Source organism: Microcaecilia unicolor, chromosome 2, assembly GCF_901765095.1.
Source record: "Microcaecilia unicolor chromosome 2, aMicUni1.1, whole genome shotgun sequence".
Classification (NCBI taxonomy): Eukaryota; Metazoa; Chordata; class Amphibia; order Gymnophiona; family Siphonopidae; genus Microcaecilia; species Microcaecilia unicolor.
This window is the reverse complement of record NC_044032.1, coordinates 612789447-612813973: the sequence shown is the minus strand read 5'-3', so window position 1 is coordinate 612813973 and position 24527 is coordinate 612789447. Positions and strand designations below refer to the sequence as shown.

At 41.7% G+C, this 24527-nt stretch overlaps 1 protein-coding gene across 1 annotated transcript in view; it reads left to right on the top strand.

The window, feature by feature from the left end:
* Nucleotides 1-5758: 5758 nt before the first annotated feature.
* The window catches only part of FHDC1 (FH2 domain containing 1), a 120099-nt gene continuing 101330 nt past the window's right edge, over nucleotides 5759-24527 (top strand). Inside the window, exon 1 of the mRNA XM_030191629.1 lies at nucleotides 5759-5904. The gene's annotated coding sequence lies outside the window, so the exon portion shown is untranslated. The remainder of the gene's footprint in view (nucleotides 5905-24527) is intronic.

The window sequence follows — 24527 nt, the reverse complement described above, 5'->3', positions numbered from 1 at the left end:
CTTTTTATTGACATGTTTACCCTATAAATAAAGATTGATTGGGATTATTGTCTGAAGCCACACATCTTTCTGGCCACCTTTGCTGGGACCCCCAGGAAAAAGGCAGTTTATAGATATTACAGTGGGAAAACTGGGTTTGGGGGCATCTATCTGTGGGGTACTCATGTTCTGTCCGTTGACAGCCTTGCCTTAGTTATAGTAGGTTCCTGAAATGTGTTTAATGCGTTACTACAGATCTGTCTGTAAGTTAGAGGAGCAATGCATTATGTGTAATATAGTTCACAGCTAGTGCAGACACACTTGTCTGTTTGTTTAAAAACTGTTATCATTGATGTAAAGTTGCCTGAACCTCTTCTCCTTCTCAGCCTAGCTTGACTGCCTTGCTACCTGATGGCTCTGTCTCATTGGTCTTTATGCTCTTGTTCTTTGGGCTTGGGAGCCCCCCTGCTTTTCCCCTTGTTCTAGCTTTGAAACTTTCTCCATCTTGTTTTCTGTCAGTACTTGGCCTGATAAACTCCCTGAAGAGAACTTGGTTTTTTACCGTTACTATGTAAGCCGCATTGAGCCTGCCATGTATGGGAAAGCGCGGGGTACAAATGTAATAAATAAATAAATAATATATCTTGTCAATAAGATATAGCACGTTCCAGGCATCCATTTCTGAGCTGTCTCTGCCTGTTCATCTGTTTTCCACCTCAGCAGTAGAATTGTTTTTCCTCAGACTTCTACCTCCAAACATTGTTTCAGCCCAGAATAACAAAGTCTCTGTGCTATGAAGCACCCCTTCTGACTGTGAGTACATTGATTTGTTTATGCAATAAAGAAAATATCAGAAAAAGAAAGAGGCTTCAGGGTGTGCTGGTGTGCCAAGGTTTATGCTGCAGGATATTAAGATTTTGTTAGTTTTCAAGTCTTAAGAGAACTGAAAAACTCGTGTTAGCTGGTTTAGGGCCGTCTCTGATGGCAGTGGCTGCATATCACCCCATGACTCATGCCCATACTTTGGGGTGCGCGGGGAGGGGAAGTATACACATAGGTGAGAGTTCCCATGAGGGGGCATTAGGGGGCCCACTATAAAGTGGATATGTCAGGGCACCTAGCTTGGGCCTTGAGGGATGTCTCATAGGGGAGATATCGAACTTTGGAGCTGACAGTGGTATAGCCAATGAGTGTGGGTTAGAAGCCATGACAGACATTCATTTGGGGGACAACTAGTGCTGTGATGGCCCTCTGTGGTCAGTGTACTGTCCTCCTTGAACACTCCTTTCATCAAATACTATGCTGTCTATAAAAATGTTTTATTGTATACTATATTGTGTTGACGTTGTAATGTGGCATACTAGCCAGCTTATAATTGAAAAAGAAAAACGCCTATATTGCGACCCAAATTGGGAGATAGACGTTTATCTCACAAAAACGAATAAAGCGGTATAATCGAAAGCCGAATTTGGACGTTTTCAACTGCACTCCGTCGCGGATGCGGACAAAGTTGATGGGGGCATGTCAAAGGCGTGGTGAAGGCGGAACTGGGGCGTGGTTATCACCCGAACAGAGATGGGCGCCTTTCGCCGATAATGGAAAAAAAGTATGCGTTTGTAGCTAGAATTTAGGGCACTTTTCCTGGACCCTGTTTTTTCACGAATAAGGCCCCAAAAAGTGCCCTAAATGACCAGATTACCACCAGAGGGAATCGGGGATGACCTCCCCTGACTCCCCCAGTGGTCACAAACCCCCTCCCACCACAAAAATATGCCGTTTCACAACTTTTTATGTTCACCCTCAAATGTCATACCCACCTCCCTGGCAGCAGTATGCAGGTCACTGGAGCAGTTATTAGGGGGTGCAGTGGACGTCAGGCAGGTAGACCCAGGCCCATCCCCCCCCTGTTACACTTGTGCTGGTAAATGGGAGCCCTCCACACCGCCCCCCAAACCCACTGTACCCACATGTAGGTGCCCCCCTTCACCCCTTAGGGCTATAGTAATGGTGTAGACTTGTGGGCGGTGGGTTTTGAGGGGGATTTGGGGGGCTCAACACCCAAGGGAAGGGTGCTATGCACCTGGGAGCTCTTTTACCTTTTTTTTTTTTGTAAAAGTGCCCCCTAGGGTGCCCGGTTGGTGTCCTGGCATGTGCACTACGAATCCTGGCCCCTCCCATGAACAAATGCCTTGGATTTATTCGTTTTTGAGCTGGGCACTTTCATTTTCCATTATCACTGAAAAACAAAAACGCCCAGCTCAGAAATTGTCGAATAAAACATGGATGTCTATTTTTTTCGAAAATACGGTTCGGTCCGCCCCTTCACGGACTCGTTCTCGGAGATAAACACCCATGGAGATAGACGTTTTTGTTCAATTATGCCCCTCCACGCCATACTTTGTATTGTTGTTTGAATACTGCTGTAATTCTCTATTGCTTATTTTTGACTTATTCTTGCTGTACACCGCCTTGAGTGAATTCCTTCAAAAAGGTGTTAAATCCTAATAAATGAAAAAATGAAATGTAATACATGCATGTATATGCTGGTATTGTAATCATATATACCTGTTTTTAAGGGATAACCCCCATAGGGCTAGATTCTATATATGACGCCTGAACATTCCACGCAGAAAGAAAATACCCCTAGGCACATTCTCTAAGGTACGCCTAAATTTTATAGAATAGGCTTAAATTTCTGCTCGGTATATGTGACCAAAAGATAGTTACGGCCATTTACACCAAGTTTTGCTTGGTGTAAATCCCGACGCCTAAATTAGGTGCAAAATGGTTTTATTGTGTGCTAATGATTAGTGTGCACTAAACACTAGAGATGCCCATAGAAATATATGGGTGTCTCTAACGTTTAGCGTGTGTTTATTTTTGGCGCATGCTAATAATGCTAGCATGCCTTTGTAAAAGGACCCCATAGATTTTAGAAACACCCACACTCCCCCCATGGCCACGCCCTCTGTTCAACTATACGACTTAGAATTGAGAATTTGGGTGCACCACGTTACAGAATACACTTAGTGAGTTGCATGTGTAAATCTTAATGCCAATTAGTGCTGATAATTGCTTGTTAACATCCAATAAACAGTACTGATTAGCTAGTTAACCAAAGATACACGTATTGTTATAGAATATGCTTCAATTTCCGCACGGAAATTAAGGTGTGATAAATAGAATCTGGAAGTTAGTGCTTTGAACTTCCCTCTTTAGATACTGTGCACACACACCCAGCTGTGCTTTCACCCCTGGCTGAATTTTTATCAGGGTGTTGCTTTAAGAGTGTGTAGCACTCTGATCACTGAGGTGGCTGACTTGCTGCCAAGGACAGAACAAGCCTTCTTTGCTTGTGTGCCAAGGTCTGAATCATAGAGAATAACTTTTAATTTGTAAGGTGTGTATAGCTTAGCACTCTGTTTTTATTTATTTTCCTTATCGGTCCCTTAGGCAACATTTGAACTTTGCAGTTTTGAGTTGGGGTAGGTAATGATAATCCTCCATTGTGCACATGGGGATGGGATTTGATATATCGCCTTTCTGCGGTTACAATCAAAGCAGTTTGCATATTATATACAGGTACTTATTTTGTACCTGGAGCAATACAGGGTTAAGTGACTTGCCCAGCGTTACAAGGAGCAGATCTTCCTCACCTCAGGATCCTTGCCGGTACCCTTACAAATCTCTGCATCTCCCATGAGTGACCCAAAAGCTGCAGATTGGACCAGGGATGCCTGTCTCATACAGTGGCTGTGGAGACAGAAAGTTGAACTGAGCTAGCTCTCCAATTCTGGTCACTATTTATTTTCCTAAGCCTGAGGACTGGCTTTGCTAAACAAATCTAATCCTTGGCTGTTATTTATACAAACATCTGTTCTTGATGTGACCTCATGTTCCCAGGTAACCAAATAACACACAGAGCTCCTCTCTTCCCCAGTGGCTTGAAATGCAGGGGATAGATTAGCATGAGACTCAGGATACTGTAATGCACAATTTACAAACAGCAACATGCTTTCAGCTGACTCTAAAGCCAAGGATTTGTACTAATGCTAACAAGGCGCTCTGCAGATCCTTAACATGGACCTATGCACTGAACAGACAGGATTAGGGGTTTAAGCAGGGTATAAACTTGTAAAATAATCTACATTGTACTTGAAAATTTTCCTGTAAACCGCTTAGTTGCCTGTTTGGATTTATTTTGCTGTATATCAGGTCCAAATAAACAATTTTATTTAAAACAAATAGTATGAAATACGCATAGTGAATGAGCTGTCCATTACGTTATATACAGTGTAACCTCTACAACAGTATCCATGGTAAAAAAAAATTTTTAAAGTGTATTTTAAATATCACGCACAGAAAACGGTTGAGATTTCCATCTTCACTGTTTTCGGCGTGTGATTTGTTGTGTGGAGGCTAGTTTTTCTTTTATTTTGAAGAGTGTTAAAATATCTGCTTCTGCACACAGACGTGATTTTCCTACCGATGTTGTACCGAATGTGATGGACAGATCATTCTGGGGCCCTTTTACTAAGGCGCGCTGAAAAATGACCTGCCCTGGTGTAGGTGCGTGTATTGGATGTGCACAGGTCCATTTTTCAGCGCACCTGCAAAAAAGGACTTTTTTTTGTGGCCGAAATGGATGTGCGGCAAAAAATGTAAATGAGCGCACGTTCATTTTGGGCCTGAGACCTTACTGCCACCCATTGACTTAGCTAAGCGGTTAACCAGGCGGTAGTCGCAAGCGCGTGTACACTGCCAATTACCACCTGGGGTTTTTTTGTTACATTTGTACCCCGCGCTTTCCCACTCACGGCAGGCTCAATGCGGCTTACATGGGGCAACGGTTAGAGCCAAGCGGTACAAAATAGAAAATATTTTCTGCCATGCTTTTTGGGCGCGCGTCAAGAATAGAATTACCGCCCGGGGCACACGGTAACCAAGCGGTAGTTCTAAATTGACGCGTGTAGGTGCCTATGTGCCTTAGTAAAAGGGCCCCTCTGTGTCTTGTTATATGTATACATATCTCTCTCTCTTTCTATATGAATATTATCAATAGAAATCAAACAAAATAAAACATGGAAAAGAAAATAAGATGATACCTTTTTTATTGGACATAACTTAATACATTTCTTGATTAGCTTTCGAAGGTTGCCCTTCTTCTGCTAATCAAGAAATGTATTAAGTTATGTCCAATAAAAAAGGTATCATCTTATTTTCTTTTCCATGTTTTATTTTGTTTGATTTCTATTGATAACCTTAAGAGTGGACTAACACGGCTACCACACTCCTCTATATGCATATTGAAATTGACAGAGGCAGGTGCCACCTTTAGAGTAATTTTTTTTTTTTTATTGAAACAGGAGCCTAGAGGACCATGAAGTGAAGTTCAGCATAGGGTACTTGTAAAGAAGATGTGTGGGGGAATAAGAGAGTATGCCAAGATAAAAGCACTGGAAAATGCAGGGCAGGGTGTGATAGCTATGGAATGGTCTGCCAGGAAAACCTGGAATTCCAGCTAATGCCCTGGCGACCCCTCTACTTGTCCCACCCCTTCCCCTTCGGTGGGCGGCAGCGGGCAGCCAGGCTCGCTCTGAGCGCGTGCCCGGCCGGGAGGGGGAGGGGAAAGGGGAAAGGGCTGCAACCGCTACCCGCTTCCCTCGCGCGCAGGGAAAGTAAAGGGGCGGGCACGTCACCTGTGTTGGACCCCGCCCCGCCCGAGCGCTGCGCCTGCGTACTGCATTCCCCTCCCCCAGTCCGGGCGCCGCAGCCAGCTCAGCGTGAAGGCTGGTGGTGGTGGTGCGGAGTCCTCGGGGAAGCGGGTCAGGTGTAGCGAGGAGGGAGCGGCGGCATTGGTTCTGCCTCACTGGGTCGGTTCGAGGACAGAGCAGCTGAACGGTTACTTGTAGCCGAGCGGGAGAGGTGAGTTAGATACGGAGGCAAACTTTGGTGAGACAGGTGGTTCAGTGGTTGGCAGTTGTGCGGTTGAGAGCATCAGCGGCTCCGTTGTTGTCTCATTGCAGCCTGCCATCCAGTTGCCACTTAACCAGCACCACACCTCCGAGATGAAAGCTATTAACTTATTATTCTTGGAAGGGGAGCGTGTCACGGATGGATGTAACGTTTTAAAAGGTAGATCCGGCATCTCTTTTATTTTGATACTTGTTTCTATGGGGATCTGTGACTTTTAGCTACATTATATCTCAGACTTCTTAATTGCACTGTGCGTTTTTGAAAATCCTGTCCTTTCTCTTTGCATTGCTTCTTTCTGTATGCAACAGATCCTCCAGACCTTGGTTTTATTTTCTTAATCCTTTGCTTGTTTCCACGCCCCTAGTTTAAATGGCCAACGCTATGGGGCTGCAATCAGTGGAAGTTGTAAATCCATCAAGAAGTTGCAGGAGATAAAAGAGGAGGAGAATAGGAGAAAGAGATCTGAACTGCTGGCCCCTGATTAAAAGGCGATTTGTTTGCACTTCTCTTCCCCCTTGATGCCTTTTCACTCTGTTCCCTTTGCTTGATTGATTTTACAAATGCCGAGCTTTGCTGACCCCGAGCCCTGGCTGCCGGCCTCCCCCTAACCCTTCGCAGGGCCAATAACACAGCTCTTGTGTCCTCCTTTCCCCCTACCAGCGATGCCAAAAGAAACCAGATCCAAACGTGCAGGATAGAGAGAGCCGGCTTTGTATCTGCTGCGTTAGCGCCCTTAAACTACACATCCTGGGCTTTCTTTACCTTTTTATTTGCTTTAATAAAAGGGATTTTTCGTCCGTTTGTAAAAGCGATCTCGAATAGATGTGTAATGATTTAGCTTGATTGGGTTTGGACTGGGGTGTTCCAGCCTGCAGCCTTTGAAATTGATGTTTGGGGAGGGGGTTTGGGGGTGATCAGGTGGAAGGGCTACCGTGTACGTGGCAGCTGCTCCCCCTTTTCCCTAGGCACCTGTTGTGGTGGCCTTCCTGCGTGCGCCTTATTTAGCCGTCTATCCGTGCCTTGGGGGAAATCCCAAGCTTTCTGCTTATTGCGTAGCTGTTATAATAATTGTGGTTGCAGGATACGCCCAGGGAAATCGTGGCGGGGGGCGGAGGGGGGTCCCCAGGATGGAAATCGTGGCTTCAGGCTTTCAAGCGGTTCTTCCCATCCCCCCAGTCTTTTGGAGACCACCAGGGAATAGGCAGCAGCGCTGCAATTCGGGTTAATGTTTGCTTGAATAGGTTTGCTTTGGGGTTGACTCGAGCTGTAAAGATGTCCTTTGTATTTCCTGTAGGATATCGATCTGGGTCATAAATGGCTTTGTTAGTTGAGCCAATCTGTTTCTTGGGATTTTATCGTTTTGAGGTATTGGGAGATAACTTGCCCACCCTTAGGCTTTCTTCACTCTCAGATCCTCTAGATTGGAAAAGGGTTGATAAGACTGATCGTACAGGATGTTTCCGCTGCTGTGGTTTGGAATTTAAACTGCAGACGTTGAACTGGCTTTGCTGGGAAGAGTCAAATTATTAGGTAAATTTTCATTCATACCAGACTAGATAGCGCGCTTGCTTCTCATATTGAAGCAAATATTCCATATGAAGGTTCCTGAAGCTGCATTAATATAGAAGAATTTTGACTTCTAATAGTCACCTTTACATTGGTATCAGTCACCTGTTTCCAACCTTTTGCACAGCTCAACCATCTGACTGGTGTTTTTAGTAGCAACAAATAGCAAATTGTCCACAATGTTAATGGCAGGAGTAATTTCTTAGGTTTTGTTTTCTTGCTCACAGAATGATGTTAGATATAAACTTAGTATATTGCTGTGATGTTGCAACTACATTACATTTTTAAAAAAGGATTGTCATGAAAATGGCGTTATCTGTAGCAGGGTTTCTTAACCCAGTCCATGGAACACCAAGCCAGACTGGTTTTCAAGGTACCCACAATGATGATTCATGGGAGAGATTCAAATGTAAAATGGAAATCTATCTTGTGAATATTCATTGCGGGTATCCTGCAAACTTGATTTGGCTTGGTGTTTTCCCAACCTCATTAGATTGTAAGCTCTGCCAAGCAAGGACTGTCTCTTCATGTTCAAGTGTACAGCACTGCGCACGTCTAGTAGCGCTATAGAAATAAGTAGTAGTAGTAGTCTTGGGATTCCGGAATCTTGCTACTCTTTGGGATTATGCACAGAATCTTTCTACTATGAGATTCCGGAATCTTGCTACTCTTTAGGATTCTACAAGGACTCTTGCTACTCTTTGTCCTTATCCCTTATTTATTCTGTTTGTCTGTCCTAATTAGATTGTAAGCTCTGTCAAGCAAGGACTGTCTCTTCATGTTCAAGTGTACAGCGCTGCGTACGTCTAGTAGCGCTTTAGAAATAAGTAGTAGTAGTCTATAGTGTATATCTTTGTGTGGTATGAGTGTTGTTACAATTCTGCTTGCAGTTTTGGTACACTGCCTCATGCACTTTCCAGAGTAATTGCATTCTCTCTCATTTATTTGACAATTTTATTTTGGTAACAAAAAGCTTTGGGAGCAACTCCGCTCAATTGTATACAATAACAGCTGGAAAATAGCGGAAAAAACACAATAAATTGTGGGATATGAATATTAATCACGGAGGGGGAGAGGACCTCAGACTCGTGACAATTTCTGATCAATAAGATCATATCAAATAGTCACGTTAATGTAATCACTGGTCCTCTAACACCAACCTCCTCCTAGATGTTTCATTCATGCGCTTCTAGCATCTAATATCTGTAAATGCCATGTGTCACAGCTAAACAACAAAAACCACAGCTACTTAGCTGGTTTGCTGCTATATTGACTATATTGATACAATCTTATTGATCAGAAATTGTCACGAGTCTGATGTCCTCTCCCCCTCCGTGATTAATATTCATATCCCACAATTTACAATTTTATTTTGAAAATGCAGAAATAATTTTGTTCAGGGTGGATCATGGCATATAAATCATTATATAAGATTTAAAAAAAACCAATGGGTACATCACACTACATTTTTTTTTTTTAAACGCAGCTATATTCTGTATATTTTTATTTATTATAGTGAGGTTGTATAGTTTCATTCAAAATCAAGAGGAATAGCAAGCTTGAGAAAAACCTTACACTTCTCCTCAAATGGTTAGTAATCCTTTGTTTTAGTCAGAATAAGTATAAAGAATTCATATTTTCTGCCCAGCAATAATGTCCGGAAACTGCTCCTAGGAGGAGATTTTGCACAAAATAATGCATTTATTATTATTATTATTATTTGTGACAATTATATCCCACATTATCCCAAACAAGTTTAATGTGGCTTACAATAAACAGTATAAGATACATAACAAAGAATAATGCATAAGAAAGTAATTTCTTGTAAGAATCCAATTTTACTATACAGTATCATAAACATTCTGGGATAGCTATGGATGTTTAACATTTAGGAAATCTGTTATGAATGAGAAATTGTACATGAAGCAAAGAGAAAGTTAATGGTAAATAGAGTAATAACTAATTCAGGTAATAATTAATTGTTTGATATATGGCTGTTCTTTGTGAGGGTTTGTTTGAGTAGGAACGATTTGAGGATTTTGTGGAATCTAGTATATTCCTGTATATTTCTTATTTTGGGTGGTAAGGAGTTCCACCATTTGGCTCCTAGGTAAGTGAGGTCTGCAGAGTGGACAGTTTTGTAGATCACTTTTTTGCAATTTGGGAGGTGTAGTCTGAGATTGTTTCTTGCCTCATATTTAGTGTTTCTTTGGGGTAAGTTTATTAATGGTACCATATAGTCTGGAGCTGTGCCATTTAGTATTCGAAAGATAAAGGTACATAATTTGAAGGTATTCTCGCTGTGATGGGAAGCTAGTGTAATTTGGAGGAGTGACCTAGTGGTTAGGGTGGTGGACTCTGGTCCTGGGGAACTGAGGAACTGAGTTCAATTCCCACTTCAGGCACAGGCAGCTCCTTGTGACTCTGGGCAAGTCACTTAACCCTTCATTACCCCAGGTACAAATAAGTACCTGTATATGTAAGCTGCATTGAGCCTGCCATGAGTGGAAAAGCGTGGGGTACAAATGTAAATAAAATAAAAAATAATAAAGGGGAGGCACTTTCAAAACGAGAGATTTTGTATATGAACCTGGCTGCAGTGTTTTGAGCTGTTTGGAGTTTTTTCAACAGGTACTCCTTATAGCCAGCATATATGGCACACTCTTTTGGAGCAGAACTTCCTCAGCCTTCTCTCTTGAGGTTTGACTCTTCCTCCTCAGCAATATCTCTCTCCATTTCTGTCCTCCCCTTCTGATTTTCTAGTAGGCTCAGTCCCCAGCTTTTGTTGCCTCGTCTCCAGGTAGGACACCACCCAGCTTTCTCTCTTTCCCTGTGCCCTCCAGCACATACCCACCCCACCCCCACCCCCCAAATTCTTTCTCTCTAACTCGGGGGCTGATGATCAAACCTCTGGTGCTATTCTGAATAGCGCCATAAAAATACCGCCGGAACAGCGCAGAAGAACAATGCCCAAATACTCAAAGCTAATGAGATGCAAATATAGGCATGCTCATAGCTTTTAGCATTAGGGAGTTTGGCGGGAGGATTGTGCTTGGCGCATGCGCAGAAGAGTTCAGCGGTAAGCTCAGCTCCTGTGCGCATGCGCCTGTTAAAACCCAATTGTGAAGCACACACTGACGTCTGTTTTTTGTAGCCTAAATATAAGCATTTAAAAATGCTTTTTTTTTTCTGGCTGCATATACTTAGATGCAAGTAACAGACACCAATGTGTGCTTTGTTTTTTGTTTTTCTTTTAAATAAATCATGGCCGATTTAAACTTAGATGCAAGACAAGAATGCCAATGTGTGTTCACGTTCAGGTCTGCAATTTCTCACAACCAGCGCTCAAGGGCTTGCATGAGTTTCCCGCTGCTTCCAAAAGCAATCAAAACTGGTAGATTTTGCAGAAAGAATCATGGAATGGGATTTCCTATGATTCTCATGCTTCTCAACTCTCTTTAATACCTGCTCGGACCTGGCATTATTTTTTATAGCGGTAAGGCACTTTTGTTTCGAGTGCTCTTTTCTGATTGTTGGGGGAGGAATACAAAATGCTATCTGCGATAAGGCCTGGCACACTCGTTGTTTGCTGCGCTGGTAAATGCGGGTGCTAATATGATGCTAATGGCCTGTAGCACCCGTGTTTTGGTTTCATCCCTAAGGTTTCTATTCTGGTCACATAATCTCCCCGTCCCCCTTCATACAACAAGAAGAGGATGTGGTGAAAGAATCCAGTGCAGTATTTATGCTGAATTCTGCACAAGTGTAAATTATGAGTTAATATAAAATGAGAAGGGAAAACCAACTTAACAGCCCTACTGATTGAGAAAAGTGAGAGAGCTCATGAGAAACAAAAAAAAAAAAGTTGCTTGTCTAACTCGATCCTTCGATATAAAGAGCCTTAAAAATGAATACACAGGCTGTACAATGGTGGTTCCCAAACCTGGTCCTGGAGTCACCCCTGCCAGTCAGGTTTCCAGGATAGCCACAATGAATATTCATGAGAGAGTTTTGCATGCTTTGGAGGGAGTGCATGCAAATCTTTCATGAATGTTCATTGTGGCTATCCTGAAAACCTGACTGGCTGGGGTGCCTCCAGGACCAGGTTTGGGAGCCACTGCTGTAAAATAAATGTGCTACCTAACCGGTAACCAAGCAAAGGGTTTCTTTGGGGGGATGTTGCCACATAGCATCTGTGCAGCCTGTCAGAAGGCTAGGGGCAGCATTCTGAGCATGTTAAAGTACTTTTTCCTTAGGTCCACCTGATTTTTTTGTTAAACAGCTGTACTGTAAAATGAGTCAGAGGCCCTTTGATCTTCAAACTAAATGCAGAGTACACAATAGATTTGAGTTGTAAAAGATAAGCGTGAATGAAATTATGCCAAGGTTATGAGTCTTGGATGATAAAGAAATGGAAGCATCCCCTACCTTTAGGAATAACGAATCCATTCTACCTGAGTTTTGTAGAGGTTCCACACAAGCTTATTGCATGGCATTAGCTCAACACCATAACTTCATCTCTTGGGTCGGGATCTCCAAATGGGTAATTTTTCCATATCATGACAGTGATGAATGTCACTCCTAAGCAGGTGTATGTCAAGTAAGAGATCTTGATCTCTCAAATTTACTGCTCATGCCCACCTTAGTTCTTTTTACAGACTCCAGGGATAGGGTAGTATTTCTTGGTGCATCAGTGGTGACCAACCTTTGTGTCTTTTAGGAATGTGCAGTAACACACCTTAATAAATTATGCTTTTTAATTTTTTTTTTTTTGACATTTTGAAATTACATTCCCAAACTGAACAAAAGAAAATAAGATCTTAACTCAAACAATTCAAATTAACAATTTCAGGGCCCTGTTTACTAAAGTGCACTAGCATTTTTTGCACGCGCTAAAAATTAGTGCGCGCTAATGCAAGAAACACCCATAATATATGGGTGTCTCTAGCAGCGCACACAAAAAAACGTTATTGCGCCTACAAGCATGGCTTAGCAAACAGGACCCTCAATGTTAAACCTACATAATGAAGATAAAGAGGAGCATATGACATAGTGGTGAAATGAAAAAAGAAAAAAATAGTAAATACTGTACTCCCAAGACACACTTTTTTAATCTGAATAGCCTTTTACACCCGCTCAAGTTCTACCAGAAGAGAGGGAGCAGCATAGTTTCCCCTTTTTCCTGAAGAAATTTCTTCAAATGCAAAAAATCTACAAAAACATACTGATTGCTTTGAAAGTCAGTCAAGCACTTATAAAGGAACTGCAAATAGAAAAAGCATCAGGATTTTCAGTTGCAAGAAGGATCTCCTGCGAAACTACATGGCACGTGTCATCTGGAAAAGATTTAGATTTTCTGCAGTAAAATAGTGTCTTGTCTCCTTTTTAAAGTTAGTTTTAAGAATAAGCAACTTATCAGATTTGAGAAGAGACGAGAAGGGTTTGGCATTTTTATCCTGGGAAACCTTCAGAAATCCAGGAAGATCTAGGCTATCTGGAGATCTCACCATCCTTTTCATTCACATTGAGAACTGATATTCCTAGAAACATGATAGTTGGAGAATCCAATCTGTTCCCCGTTGGTGAAGTACCTCTTTCAGGGGTCCTTTTACAAAGGTGTTAGTGTTTTTTAACGCGTGCATTAAATATGTTTGCACTAAACTTTAGAGATGCCTATATGTTTGTATGGTTGTGTCTATTTAGCGTATGGTTAAAATGCTAGTGCGCCTTTGTAAAAGACCCCCCTCAAGTATTTTAATAAAATATCAAGTGAGCAGATATGCTGTTAAAGTTACAGTGCACATTTTGTTCTCCATAGTTTCTGACTTACGATGTATCATAATTCAGTCCAGTAGCCTGTAAGCTGTGCACCTGGGTTTCAGCAGTCAGTAGATGAGATTCTATTGATGCAGGAGGAAATCCGCCAAAAAAGCGGAGAACTCAAACGCCCCACAGTAAAAACAATAGTGTAAAAGAAGTGGGAGAGCGACCAAGGATACCAGAAACTGGAGGATGTTCGTTGGTAAACAATTTTATTGATAATTTGAAGACTCGACACAATGTCGTGTTTCGGCCGTCAGGCCTGCATCAGGAGTCTGCTATGCACAGTGCTGCGGAGCAATAATAATGACAAACCTTTGAAGATCTCACAGCAGACTCTAGGGCAAAATATTGCAGAATAACGTTGAAGATAATCCTTCAAGCGTAACGTGGTAGTGCCTCTGACGGCATCTTTTTTTAAAACAGTCTTTCTAAAGACTACCACGTTACGCTTGAAGGATTATCTTCAACGTTATTCTGCAATATTTTGCCCTAGAGTCTGCTGTGAGATCTTCAAAGGTTTGTCATCATTATTGCTCCGCAGCACTGTGCATAGCAGACTCCTGATGCAGGCCTGACGGCCGAAACACAACGTTGTGTCGAGTCTTCAAATTATCAATAAAATTGTTTACCAGCGAACATCCTCCAGTTTCTGGTATCCTTGGTCGCTCTCCCACTTCTTTTACACTATTCTATTGATGCAGACCTAATATCCTAATTTTATTGTATATTGTGTTTTACTTCACAATGCATGGAGTTTGTGGGTAAACGTATGCTATTAAGTGTAAGTAAATAAATACATGTAATATTTTCTTGGTGGACATTTACAAGTTTTTCATCCCACTGGCCAGTTCTGTTCCCTCACTAAAACTATAAGCAAAACAAAACAGTTTTCTCTTTCAGTTTTTGAATTTATAAAATAATCTCATATACAGTGAGCCAGAGAAACACTTTTGGCGAGAGAAAACTTTATGCTCATTGTTTCTTGAAGATCAGCAAGCAAGGTCCATGTTAAAATGAATACACAGTCATCTGAGAGAAAAAAAAATATCAAGGTAGCCAAAATTAACTTATATCTGATGCATAACACTCGTCTTGTGTCAGGCCAGAGTCTTCAGAGGACAGGAATTGCCTGTGGAAGGCAGAACTAGCTAAAACCTTCAAAGTGAAAGATCCATGATGAGGATCATAGACAATATCCTGCAAAAACAAAGTGAATAAGTAATACTTATATTAGCCTCATTATTTCCTTTTAATTATGTTAGAAAAAAAATTCCTTCCAATCTGTATAGCTCAAACGTCTGAAACAGCATTAATCTGACTCTAATACCAAGGAGGCTGAGGGCAGCCACTTCAAACTCATTGAAATTTTTCAGCAGACTCTCAGAGTTTCAAGAGAGAATTGAACTGAATAATTTTTCATTGAAATTTGTGACCCCCCCCCCCCCCCAGCCAGAACTAGGGATCAGTCTTTCAGGAAGATAGTAAATACTACCAGTTTGTAGTAAAGATTACTTAGGCATTTGTGGAGAAGATTAATAATGCACAGCATTTTTTTTTCTTGGCAATGGTTCAGCTTTTCTCTTACCTGAAACATTGTTGTTTATTCCAACTGCAGTATTTTCTGGCAAGATCAAAACTTCAATCACTAAATAAACTGTAGGCGATACTTTATTTTTATTGAACTAATTAACTTAAGTTGGAGTCTGATAAAGGTGTTGCTTACTTTTCTGTGTGTCTTAAGTGGATTAATTCTATGTTAAACTGGTTAAGAAGATGCAGTACGGTTTCAGGATAACTACTACTACTATTAAACATTTCTATAGCGCTACTAGACTTACGCAGCACTGTACAAATTAACATGAAAAGACAGTCCCTGCTCAACAGAGCTTACAATCTAAATTGGACAGACGAACAGACAGCTAGGGGTGGGGAAATTGCAGTGGTATCTCTGCTCACCATTGCCACTCATTTTGGTTGTATCTTCCTCTTGGATGCCATTGTAGATAGAGCCACTGGGCACCCTAGGTGAGTCTTCAGTCCTGCATCCTGCTCCCCCCCCCCCCCCCACACCTTGAGATTTTTGCCTTTGGACATAATCGGACAATGCACTTCTAACTATTAGACTTTGTTTTATATATGCATACATAGTGAGGGCAGCTTCCAAAATGTGCTCTTTGACTTATCACCCACCATCCATGGAGGCTAATGGTTCTTCAAGTTAGTGTGGCTATTGAGATCTGTTGGTTTGCTTTGACTACAGCTGCTCTTTGTAGTTACCCACGAAGCTGCCTGTGTGACATCCAGCTCATCACCATAATGTCATCTCTTAGGATGGTGTCTCCAAATGACTTAGTTTTGTATATAGTGTGACAGCGTTGGGGGGGGGGGGGATTCCAGAAATCAACTTGGAGTGCTTCGAAAGGGGAATGCCTTGAAAAAGTCTTTGGGCGAAACACGTGTTTCCAATGATTCCCCTTTAAATTTCTCCTGAAAGATAAGTGAATGTACTATTTTAAGAAAAAAGTGAAAAAAGGGTTTCTGAATAAAACATGTGATAAAAATTGAGACCAATGAATATCTTGATGCTGTTTGATTCCGTTAAGTATATATGGGAAACACAGCATAATATTGATGGTCCTTATATTGATTAATAGTTGGCGGGAACCTAGTGAAGACTGTTGAATTGTTTGTTTCCTGCAACTGTGTTCGTAGTGATTGTGAAATTGTGCCTGTTATTAACTATTATAGCGTTGGACACCTGACATACCTTTGGTTTTAGCAGTAAGGTTCATCTTAAAGCAGCTCTGGCTCGCTGTCCCTAGAGGTGATCTCTTCAGCCTTAGTTGTGGCTTTTGCCATTAAAATTTTGTATTGTGGTGCTTCTAATGAGATTTTCTGAGAGAGGTTATCCCATCAGCACGGCGCTTGTGGGGAAAGAATAACTTCCTAGTCTGAGAGCCCTATTTTCAGATAAGACATTTTAAAGTGATCTCTTGATCAGATCTGTGGGTGTTGTCACCAGACCTAGCGTTCGTTCGTTCGCACTCAGTCTTGCACAGCTGTTTGGAGACATTTAGCTGCCATTTCTACATTAAGGTTTGTTCTCCATTAGGTAAGCTGCTATGGTTTGTGTGAGGTTGAAGGGTGAATTCTCTAGCAGAAAAGCTCTTTTCCTTTTTCTCAGTTTAACACCCAACCATACACTTGTAAATGTTATTGATACTTTACATCTATGTTTTGTTTTTATCTTCACACAGGATTATTTCAGGTGTGTGTTTTCTTAATGCTGCCCTGCACACTACGACTGTCCTGGCTGCTGATTCTATCCAGTTAGAAGGGCACTTATTGAAAATGAGGAGCCCTCAATCCCCCCTGGATTCTATATAGTGTGCCTAGAGATCCGTGCCAAAATCTAGGCGTATTCTATAACAACGAGCGTAACGAGCTTAACAAGCTAATTGGCGACAGCATTTAGGAAGCAATAATGAGCACTTAATTGGCAATAATTAGAATTTACATGCACAAGTCACTTAGGTGTATTCTGTAATGACCTGTGCCTAAATTCTAATGTGCGCATTTCAAAAGGGGCGTAGCTACGGACGGGGAATGGGTGTTTATGGACGTTCTAAAATTTCCAATCGCAGTTCTAGAATATGGCCCAGTGTGCATAAATCTACTTGCAGGGATTCAGGCCATGTTTTTGTTGACCTAAATGGACACACTTTGTTTTAGGTTCTATATATGGTGCCTAAAAAATCCACGTGGTAAAGATTTCCGCTTAAGCGTATTCTGTATACCATGTCTAAATCTAGGCGCCTAGATTTAGACATGGTATACAGAATACGCTTAAGCGGAAATCTTTATGCGTGGATTTTTAGGTGCCATATATAGAATGTGGCCCAACGTGCATACCTAATACGAACACATGCGTCACTTAAATCCATTTGAAGAAATGTTCTTCTTTTTACTTGAGCTGTTCTCAGATATATATATTTTTTTTTTGGGTATGTTTCACCTTTTAGGTTTAGTGGTGCCCTGAAATCAGTAGACATTTAGTTGAATATATTCGTGTTCCTTCCTCCTCCTGTTTGGAACCTGAGAGATGACCCCCTTCAGTGTGAAAAGGAGTACCACGTTTTCCTTGTCTGGCCTTTCTTTTATTACCAGAGAAGGAAGGTTTTGTGAACAGACCTGATTTTGCAAGATAGTTCTGATTATTTTACAGCTAGCCTGAAAGATCTGGTGCAGTCCTGCCTATCCAGTGCCCTGAGGAAGGCCCTTCTGACCTTTGTCCTGAGGGAGGAAGGGATTCTTACTCAGAATAATCCTTCCTAACAGTATATTTCCTCAAGATGGGGCACCAATTGAATCTGACTTTAATTAGAGTCTGGTGTGTTCCATTCCTATAACCACAGCTCTTTCTGGCCAAAATAGATGATTCATAAATGTTAAATCCAGGGCTTTTTTATAGGGGGTACTTGGTACCGGCACCTTTTCCACTGGCTGCTAAAATTGACCCGTGGTCCCCAAGTTTTAATGAAAGAGCTCAGGCTCTACACACCAATTCTGCCTTGTCATAGGTTCTGTGACTGGTTGCAGGGGGCCTGGCTATTGTGGGGAGGGTCCCTCAGTGATTACCCCCACCCTGAAGGGTGGCCTAGCATTTGAGTACCGGCACCTTTTTCACTAGAAAGAGTGCACTGGTTAAATCATACATGGATTCTCTGATGTATCCAGGAACAGCACACATTTTTGTGAAAGCTTTTAATAACTAGTCAATAGACCAGGTTTCCCAAACCTGTTCTTGTGACCCCTCCCCCCTGCCATTCCAGTTCTCAGGATCAACCCAGTGGGCATGGATAAGGGCTAATGGATCTGCATTGTATGCAGAGATCTCATGCAGATCCAGTGTGAGAAATCCTGAAAATCCGACTAGCTGTGGGGGTTATCGGGACAGGGTTGGGAAGCACAGCTGTGATCAGACTATAAATTATTCAGCCAGTTCACTAGTGCTCTAGAAACGCAGGCTTAAGAAACTGAAACCTTCAGCTCCATCAATCTTTCAGTCCAATGTATCCTTAGGGTCAGAAATGCTTGCAGTGCCAATGGTTTGCCTTATTAACTCTTGCAACTACAGGCTGCTGGATGATCTTAACACAATTTTAAAAAATCTTCCTGCAAAAAACAATCGCTCTATTTAGGGGGAGCTCATTATTAGAAATGAGGTCCCGAATTGCCAAATGCAATGTGAAGGCAGGCAGGGGAAATTCTTCACTCCATTTTTTTGATTTTTTTTCTTTTTGTTGTGTGAACTAAATAAGTGTCTGTTTACATGAAACAAAAATGAGACAAACAGATGCACATCCCTAATATATCTGATTTTTTTTTTTTTAGCAGAACACAGGATAAGCCGTAATATTCCTCTGGGCTTCCAGCAATTAAATACTTTTTCTTTTTTCTTTCTCAAAGCTGACCTCAGGGTTTTCTCAGTGAAAGTGAAACTGATTCAGACTGATTTAGTGAACTCTTTAATAGTTTACAAGAACGTGATATACCACTCTTAACTAGAAAGTCAGAGTGGTTCACAATATATTTAAAAAATTAAAAATTTAAAACTTCAGAAAAGCACGCCATATTATAATAGGAAAGGATCAGATTCAAAATATTCAAGGTACTAATGTGCTTTTGGTGTGATCTCCTCATGAGGCTGCTAATAATCTTTAAACTTCTTTGTAGTCCTTTATCATTTCTGGATAGTTAGAGCAGATGCCAAATGAATTACTTCTCTGGGGTACATAAATATTGCCACACTGGGACAGAGCAAAGGTCCATCAAGCCCAGCATCCTGTTTCCAACAGTGGCCAGACCAGGTCACAAATACCTGGCCAGATCCCAAAAAAGTTCAATACATTTTATGCTGCTTATCCCAGAAATAAGCAGTGGATTTTCCCCGTCAATTTAATAGTAGTCTGTGGACTTTTCCTTTAGGAAGCCGTCCAGACCTTTTTAAAACCCTGCTAAGCTAACCGCCTTTAACACATTCTCTGGCAATGAATTCCAGAGTTTAATTACATGTTGAGTGAAGAAAAGGTTTCTCCGATTTGTATTAAATTTACTACTTTGTAGCTTCATTGCAAGCCCCCTAGTCCTAGTATTTTTGGAAAGAGTAAACAAACTATTCACGTTGAAATACCTGAGAGTGTTTCCCAATGATTGCTTTCACTTTTTTCAGATATGTGCCAGACGCATTGTGTTTTCAGGACAGCCATGAACAGGGGTCCTTGATGACAGGTTTGGTGTCTCCCCAGCAGTTGCATTCTTTCTTAAAAAGAGAGAAAATTCCTTATGGCTTGCTGGCTGTGACCCTCTCTTGTGTAGTACTCTGGACTGGCTCTCATGGTGGCGTGCTGTGGGGGTAGGAAGAGATGAGTTGGCGCCGTGGAGTCCTCTTTGGCTACATGCGTCTGACTAAGAGCAGGTGGCAGAAGAATGGAAAGGACATTAGTTGGACCTGTGGTCAGCTACTTGCATCCTGCCAACCCAGGACATGATACTGCCAGAGATGGGACAATATGTCTGGCGAAAAGCATGCAGACTCCCTACAGTCCCTGAGAGGACAGCTTTTCTAGCTTGTTACTATCCCACAGTGGTCCAAAACCCATTTCTAGAGGCACCTCCAGCCAGTCTGGTTTTAAGATATCTATAATACATATTAACGAGAAATATGCCTGCACTGCTGCCATTTTATGCATATTCATTGTGGATATACTGAAAACCAGAGTGACTAGGGGTTCCTTTTGGAGTTGGTTGGGGGCAGTTGGAAGTGTCAGGTATTTGTTACACTTCCATTACAGTCTCTCTCTCTCTCAACCAATTTGGAACAGAAATGTTTACTTTAAAAGGATCACCAGGACTGGAAGAAAAGCTTGACCCAGCAGGTCTCCCCTTATGTTTTAGGTGTATTGAATTCTAGCCCCAGATGCTCAAATAAAGAGAAATACACATTCTGTTTTGCCATAGTCACTTTGTACCATATCTTGTAAGCCGCACTGAACCTGCTATCGAGCGGGGTATAAATGCTATAAATAAATAAAGCTTGGTGCCCCTTCTCTCCTTTAAAGTATCAAGGACTTTCTTTCTGCCCACAGGTCATAGCAATGAAAAGTTGTGCATTGGAATGCCGGGAATAAGCCCCTGGCTTCACAGCTTTGAAAAACAAGCTTTCTGGGAACGTTCTATCCTCTGACTGAATAGCAGCTTCCCTCTGTTTAATGAATTTTCTACCTGCCTCAAGACCTCTGCAAATTTAAAAGTTAAAACATAGACCCCCATGCAGTACAGGCTTTGCACTAACTCAGTATCTGCCTCATCTCGTTCACGAGTGCTGTAGTTACATCCATAGGAAAGCCGGTGATTGCTGATATTAACCTAGAAATGTTTCTAACAGACTCCTAAGGCAGGTTGAATGGTCTGAAAGAGCAACTGGCTTAGGAACACAGAAATCAAGGTTCAAATTCTACCTATTGTGACCTTAGGCTTCACTCTCCATTGCCTCAGGTATAAACTTGGATTTCATGCCTTTACAAATCTGAGCTCAAGTTGAATTATTTCCCTACCCCTGAAGGTCTACAACTTTTGTGCCTTAGATTTTAAGCTCTCCGGATCAGGAAACTTATCTACTATAATTTTGCTTTGGAAGAGCAAATAATGGAATCTGAAATCTAAGCTGCCAAAGGCAGTAACTGCTGCTATGTTTCCATCTGGTTGCACGTGAACTCCAGAACAAGCTTGGCTAGCCTACCATGCAGGCTCTTCCACGGAAGCCATTGTATATATGGAGCTTGCCTGCTTGAACTGGCCTATGCCTGAAACCAGCTTTCCACATCCAAAAACCCAGAATAGAGTGGCTTCTGGTTCCTCTCTGTTTTGTTCCCTTCTTTGTTGGACAAGGTGGCTGAGGATTTGTGGCCCGTTAAAAACCAAGGTTTTTAGGTGCTGACAAATTCACAATTCACATAGCCAATTTTACGACAGTTTGATATCTGCTAAAACTTGGCACTCTCTCTCAACTTTTTCTCCTTCCGGCCAAAAATATTTTGGGTGAATCAAACACAATCTGTAAATTGTAGGGTAAGATGTGTTTGACTTTGTGTAGTGACACCGGATCAGGTGTCTCGCATCCGTAAGGGTGGTTTTGCATACAGTTCTGAGACAGTTACTTTCCCAGTTTTAGGGAAAGGATGTATCTAGCCAGCTCCTCCCAAGGTTTAGGCAAAACTTTGATATTAACTTGTCCCTCTGTATATATGGAATATATTTAGGATGGTTGTGTCTGACACTTGTCTCTGTGGGTGTACTCTGACAGACCCTAATGCTGAAGGGTGGTAATGCCTTCTATGTACTGCTGGTGTCGTCGGAACCGTTAGATCTGACCATTCACACTTCCAGAATGGACTGGTTTTGTTGCTGTTTTTGTGTAGCACTTCTTAGCATTCCTGTTTTATAAACCATACCTGAACAGGTAAAAAGCTCCAATCGTCTAATAAACTCCAGCACCTTTTATTATGCTTTTGAAATCAATTTTTTCCTGCACTAGGAAATAAGTTGTCCCCCCCCCCCCCCCCCCTTGTGGAGGTCTTTGGATGGAAGCAGTGCAGCCTGGGAATGAAGCGTATTTAAGCAAGTAGCTTATTACTCCAAGAGCAGTTAGGAAGGAACAGATAATTTCAGGTGAAGGACTAATTTCTGCATACAGTGGTGGAAGAGGCAGGTATTGAGCAATACCATTTCCTGTTTGCATTATGTCAGACCAGGTGGTAGGGGAAGAGATTTCAGGTTGCAGGAGCCTGGACTGGTCTCCCCTTATGGATCGTTTTCATATTTCTTGTTCACATCTTTCCTTACAAGGCAGTACTTGTGCATTCACAGAGGTAGGAAACATCTGTCGCTGCATGTTCATTCTTGATTGTTTTTTTTTTTTTCAAAGTCTTTTGGCCAGAAATGAAGATGTGATTAAAGTGTTTTTTCTTCACCATTGGGCTGATAGTATGGATATGTAACAGGTCATACCACTAGAAAAGCGAAAACCGATACTTAGCAATAAAGGTTTTTTTAATACTCTTCTTTGTTTTAGATTTTCATGTCACTTTCCCTCTGTTTTTGATCCACGTTGTCTTCAGTTCATCCACGTCATCTCCTGAGATGCCATTCCATGCATCCGGTACCCTTTGTGAGAAGCAATACTTCTTCTGTTGCTGCAAAGTTTCACAGTACATCTCACATTTAGGCTCATGATCCCATGTTCTAGAGTAACATAGTAACATAGTAGATGACGGCAGAAAAAGACCTGCACGGTCCATCCAGTCTGCCCAACAAGATAACTCATATGTGCTACTTTTTGTGTATACCTTACCTTGATTTGTATCTGTCTTTTTCAGGGCACAGACCGTATAAGTCTGCCCAGCACTAGCCCCGCCTCCCAACCACCAGCCCCTTGATTTGTATCTGTCACTTTCAGGGCACAGACCGTATAAGTCTGCCCAGCACTAGTCCCGCCTCTGCCATCCAATCTCCGCTAAGCTCCTAGCTCCTAGGTAGGTTGCCTCTTGTGTATTATCTTCACAAGTGAAACATTTGTCTCTACTGTAACCTCTCCCTTCTTTCCTCCAGAAAATACATACATAGGCCCTTTCTTTGCCTCTTATTATTTTTTTAAATAATTTATTTATAATTTTTCGTTTTATAAGGATCACTTGCAAACAGTAATACAGAGATGACTGTACATTAATACAATATTAGAAGAAAACAATCTCAATTAGATAAATAGATTATATGCAATATTTCTCTTTCTTAGACCACAAAATAAATAGGGAGAGTGAAACAAGACAAGGAGATCAATTAAACAGTAAACCAAGAAAACGTGGTATTAACCTGATTATACCCAGTTATTATTTATCTGAATCATTATTCCACATTGATCATCTGGTTGGCTTCTTCAAATCCAAGATGGTGTATAGTCAGTTAATTTAGTTAAAAACATACCGTATTTTTCGGACTATAAGATGCACCGGACCATAAGACGCACCTAGGTTTTAGAGGAGGGAAATAGGAAAAATTTTTTTTTCCTTTTTCCCAACTCTAAAACCTAGGTGCTCCGGTGCATCTTCTCCGAATCCCGCCCTCCCCCCGGTCCTGTCACCACTTCTTCCTACTCACGCGATCTTCCCTGGTGGTCTAGTGACGTCGGGGCAGGAAAGAGCCCCCTCTTTCCTGCCCAGTGCGCTGCTCTCCATCCTCCTGTATGCAGCCTGACGGTCTCGGCGAGATTCAAAATGGCCGCCGAGACTTCCATTCTCGGCGGCCATTTTGAATCTCGCCGAGACCGTCAGGCTGCATACAGGAGGATGGAGAGCAGCGCGCTGGGCAGGAAAGAGGAGGGTCTTTCCTGCCCCGACATCACTAGACCACCAGGGAAGATCGCGTGAGTAGGAAGAAGTCTACCTTCGGACTATAAGACGCACCCCCCATTTTCCTCCCAAATTTGGGGGGAAAAAAGTGCGTCTTATAGTCCAAAAAATACGGTACTTATTGTCCAGTATTAGTGGAAATAATACACCTGATTTCATTTTTTTCCCCTTTTAAAACCAGAAATTAATTAACAATACAAACACTCTGATCCAATTCCCACTGATTAAAGTAATCCCAGTTTCACAGGCTTCAGTCCTTTTGAATTAATATACTAAAAGGAATCATTTCAGAGGAAAAAAAACTTTAGAAGTCATACCCGGAACTCTAGGAAAACAACAATCTCGATATTAATCATCTATAATAATATTCATTTTGTTCAAATCTTTCTGGTCTATTAACATTTTCAAAATCTTAACCATTTCCTATTCCTGTAGAAATTCATTTGCTGTATCAATTTTTCATTCTCAAAGGAATCGATTAGATTATCCATGTGGCTCACTAATAAGATTATATCTGAAGCAAAATTATTTACTACCATTGTTAGGTCCTGGCGCGCCTTCCAGATGATATTCAATGTAACCTCCACAGGAGCCAAAAACTCCAAGCTGATAGCTCTTACAGATTTAGGAGTGGCACCACCGACACGGGTTCAGCTGTAAACGACTTCCATTTCAGCATACACTCCTAACTCACTCCTCCACTCCTTTGGACATGGT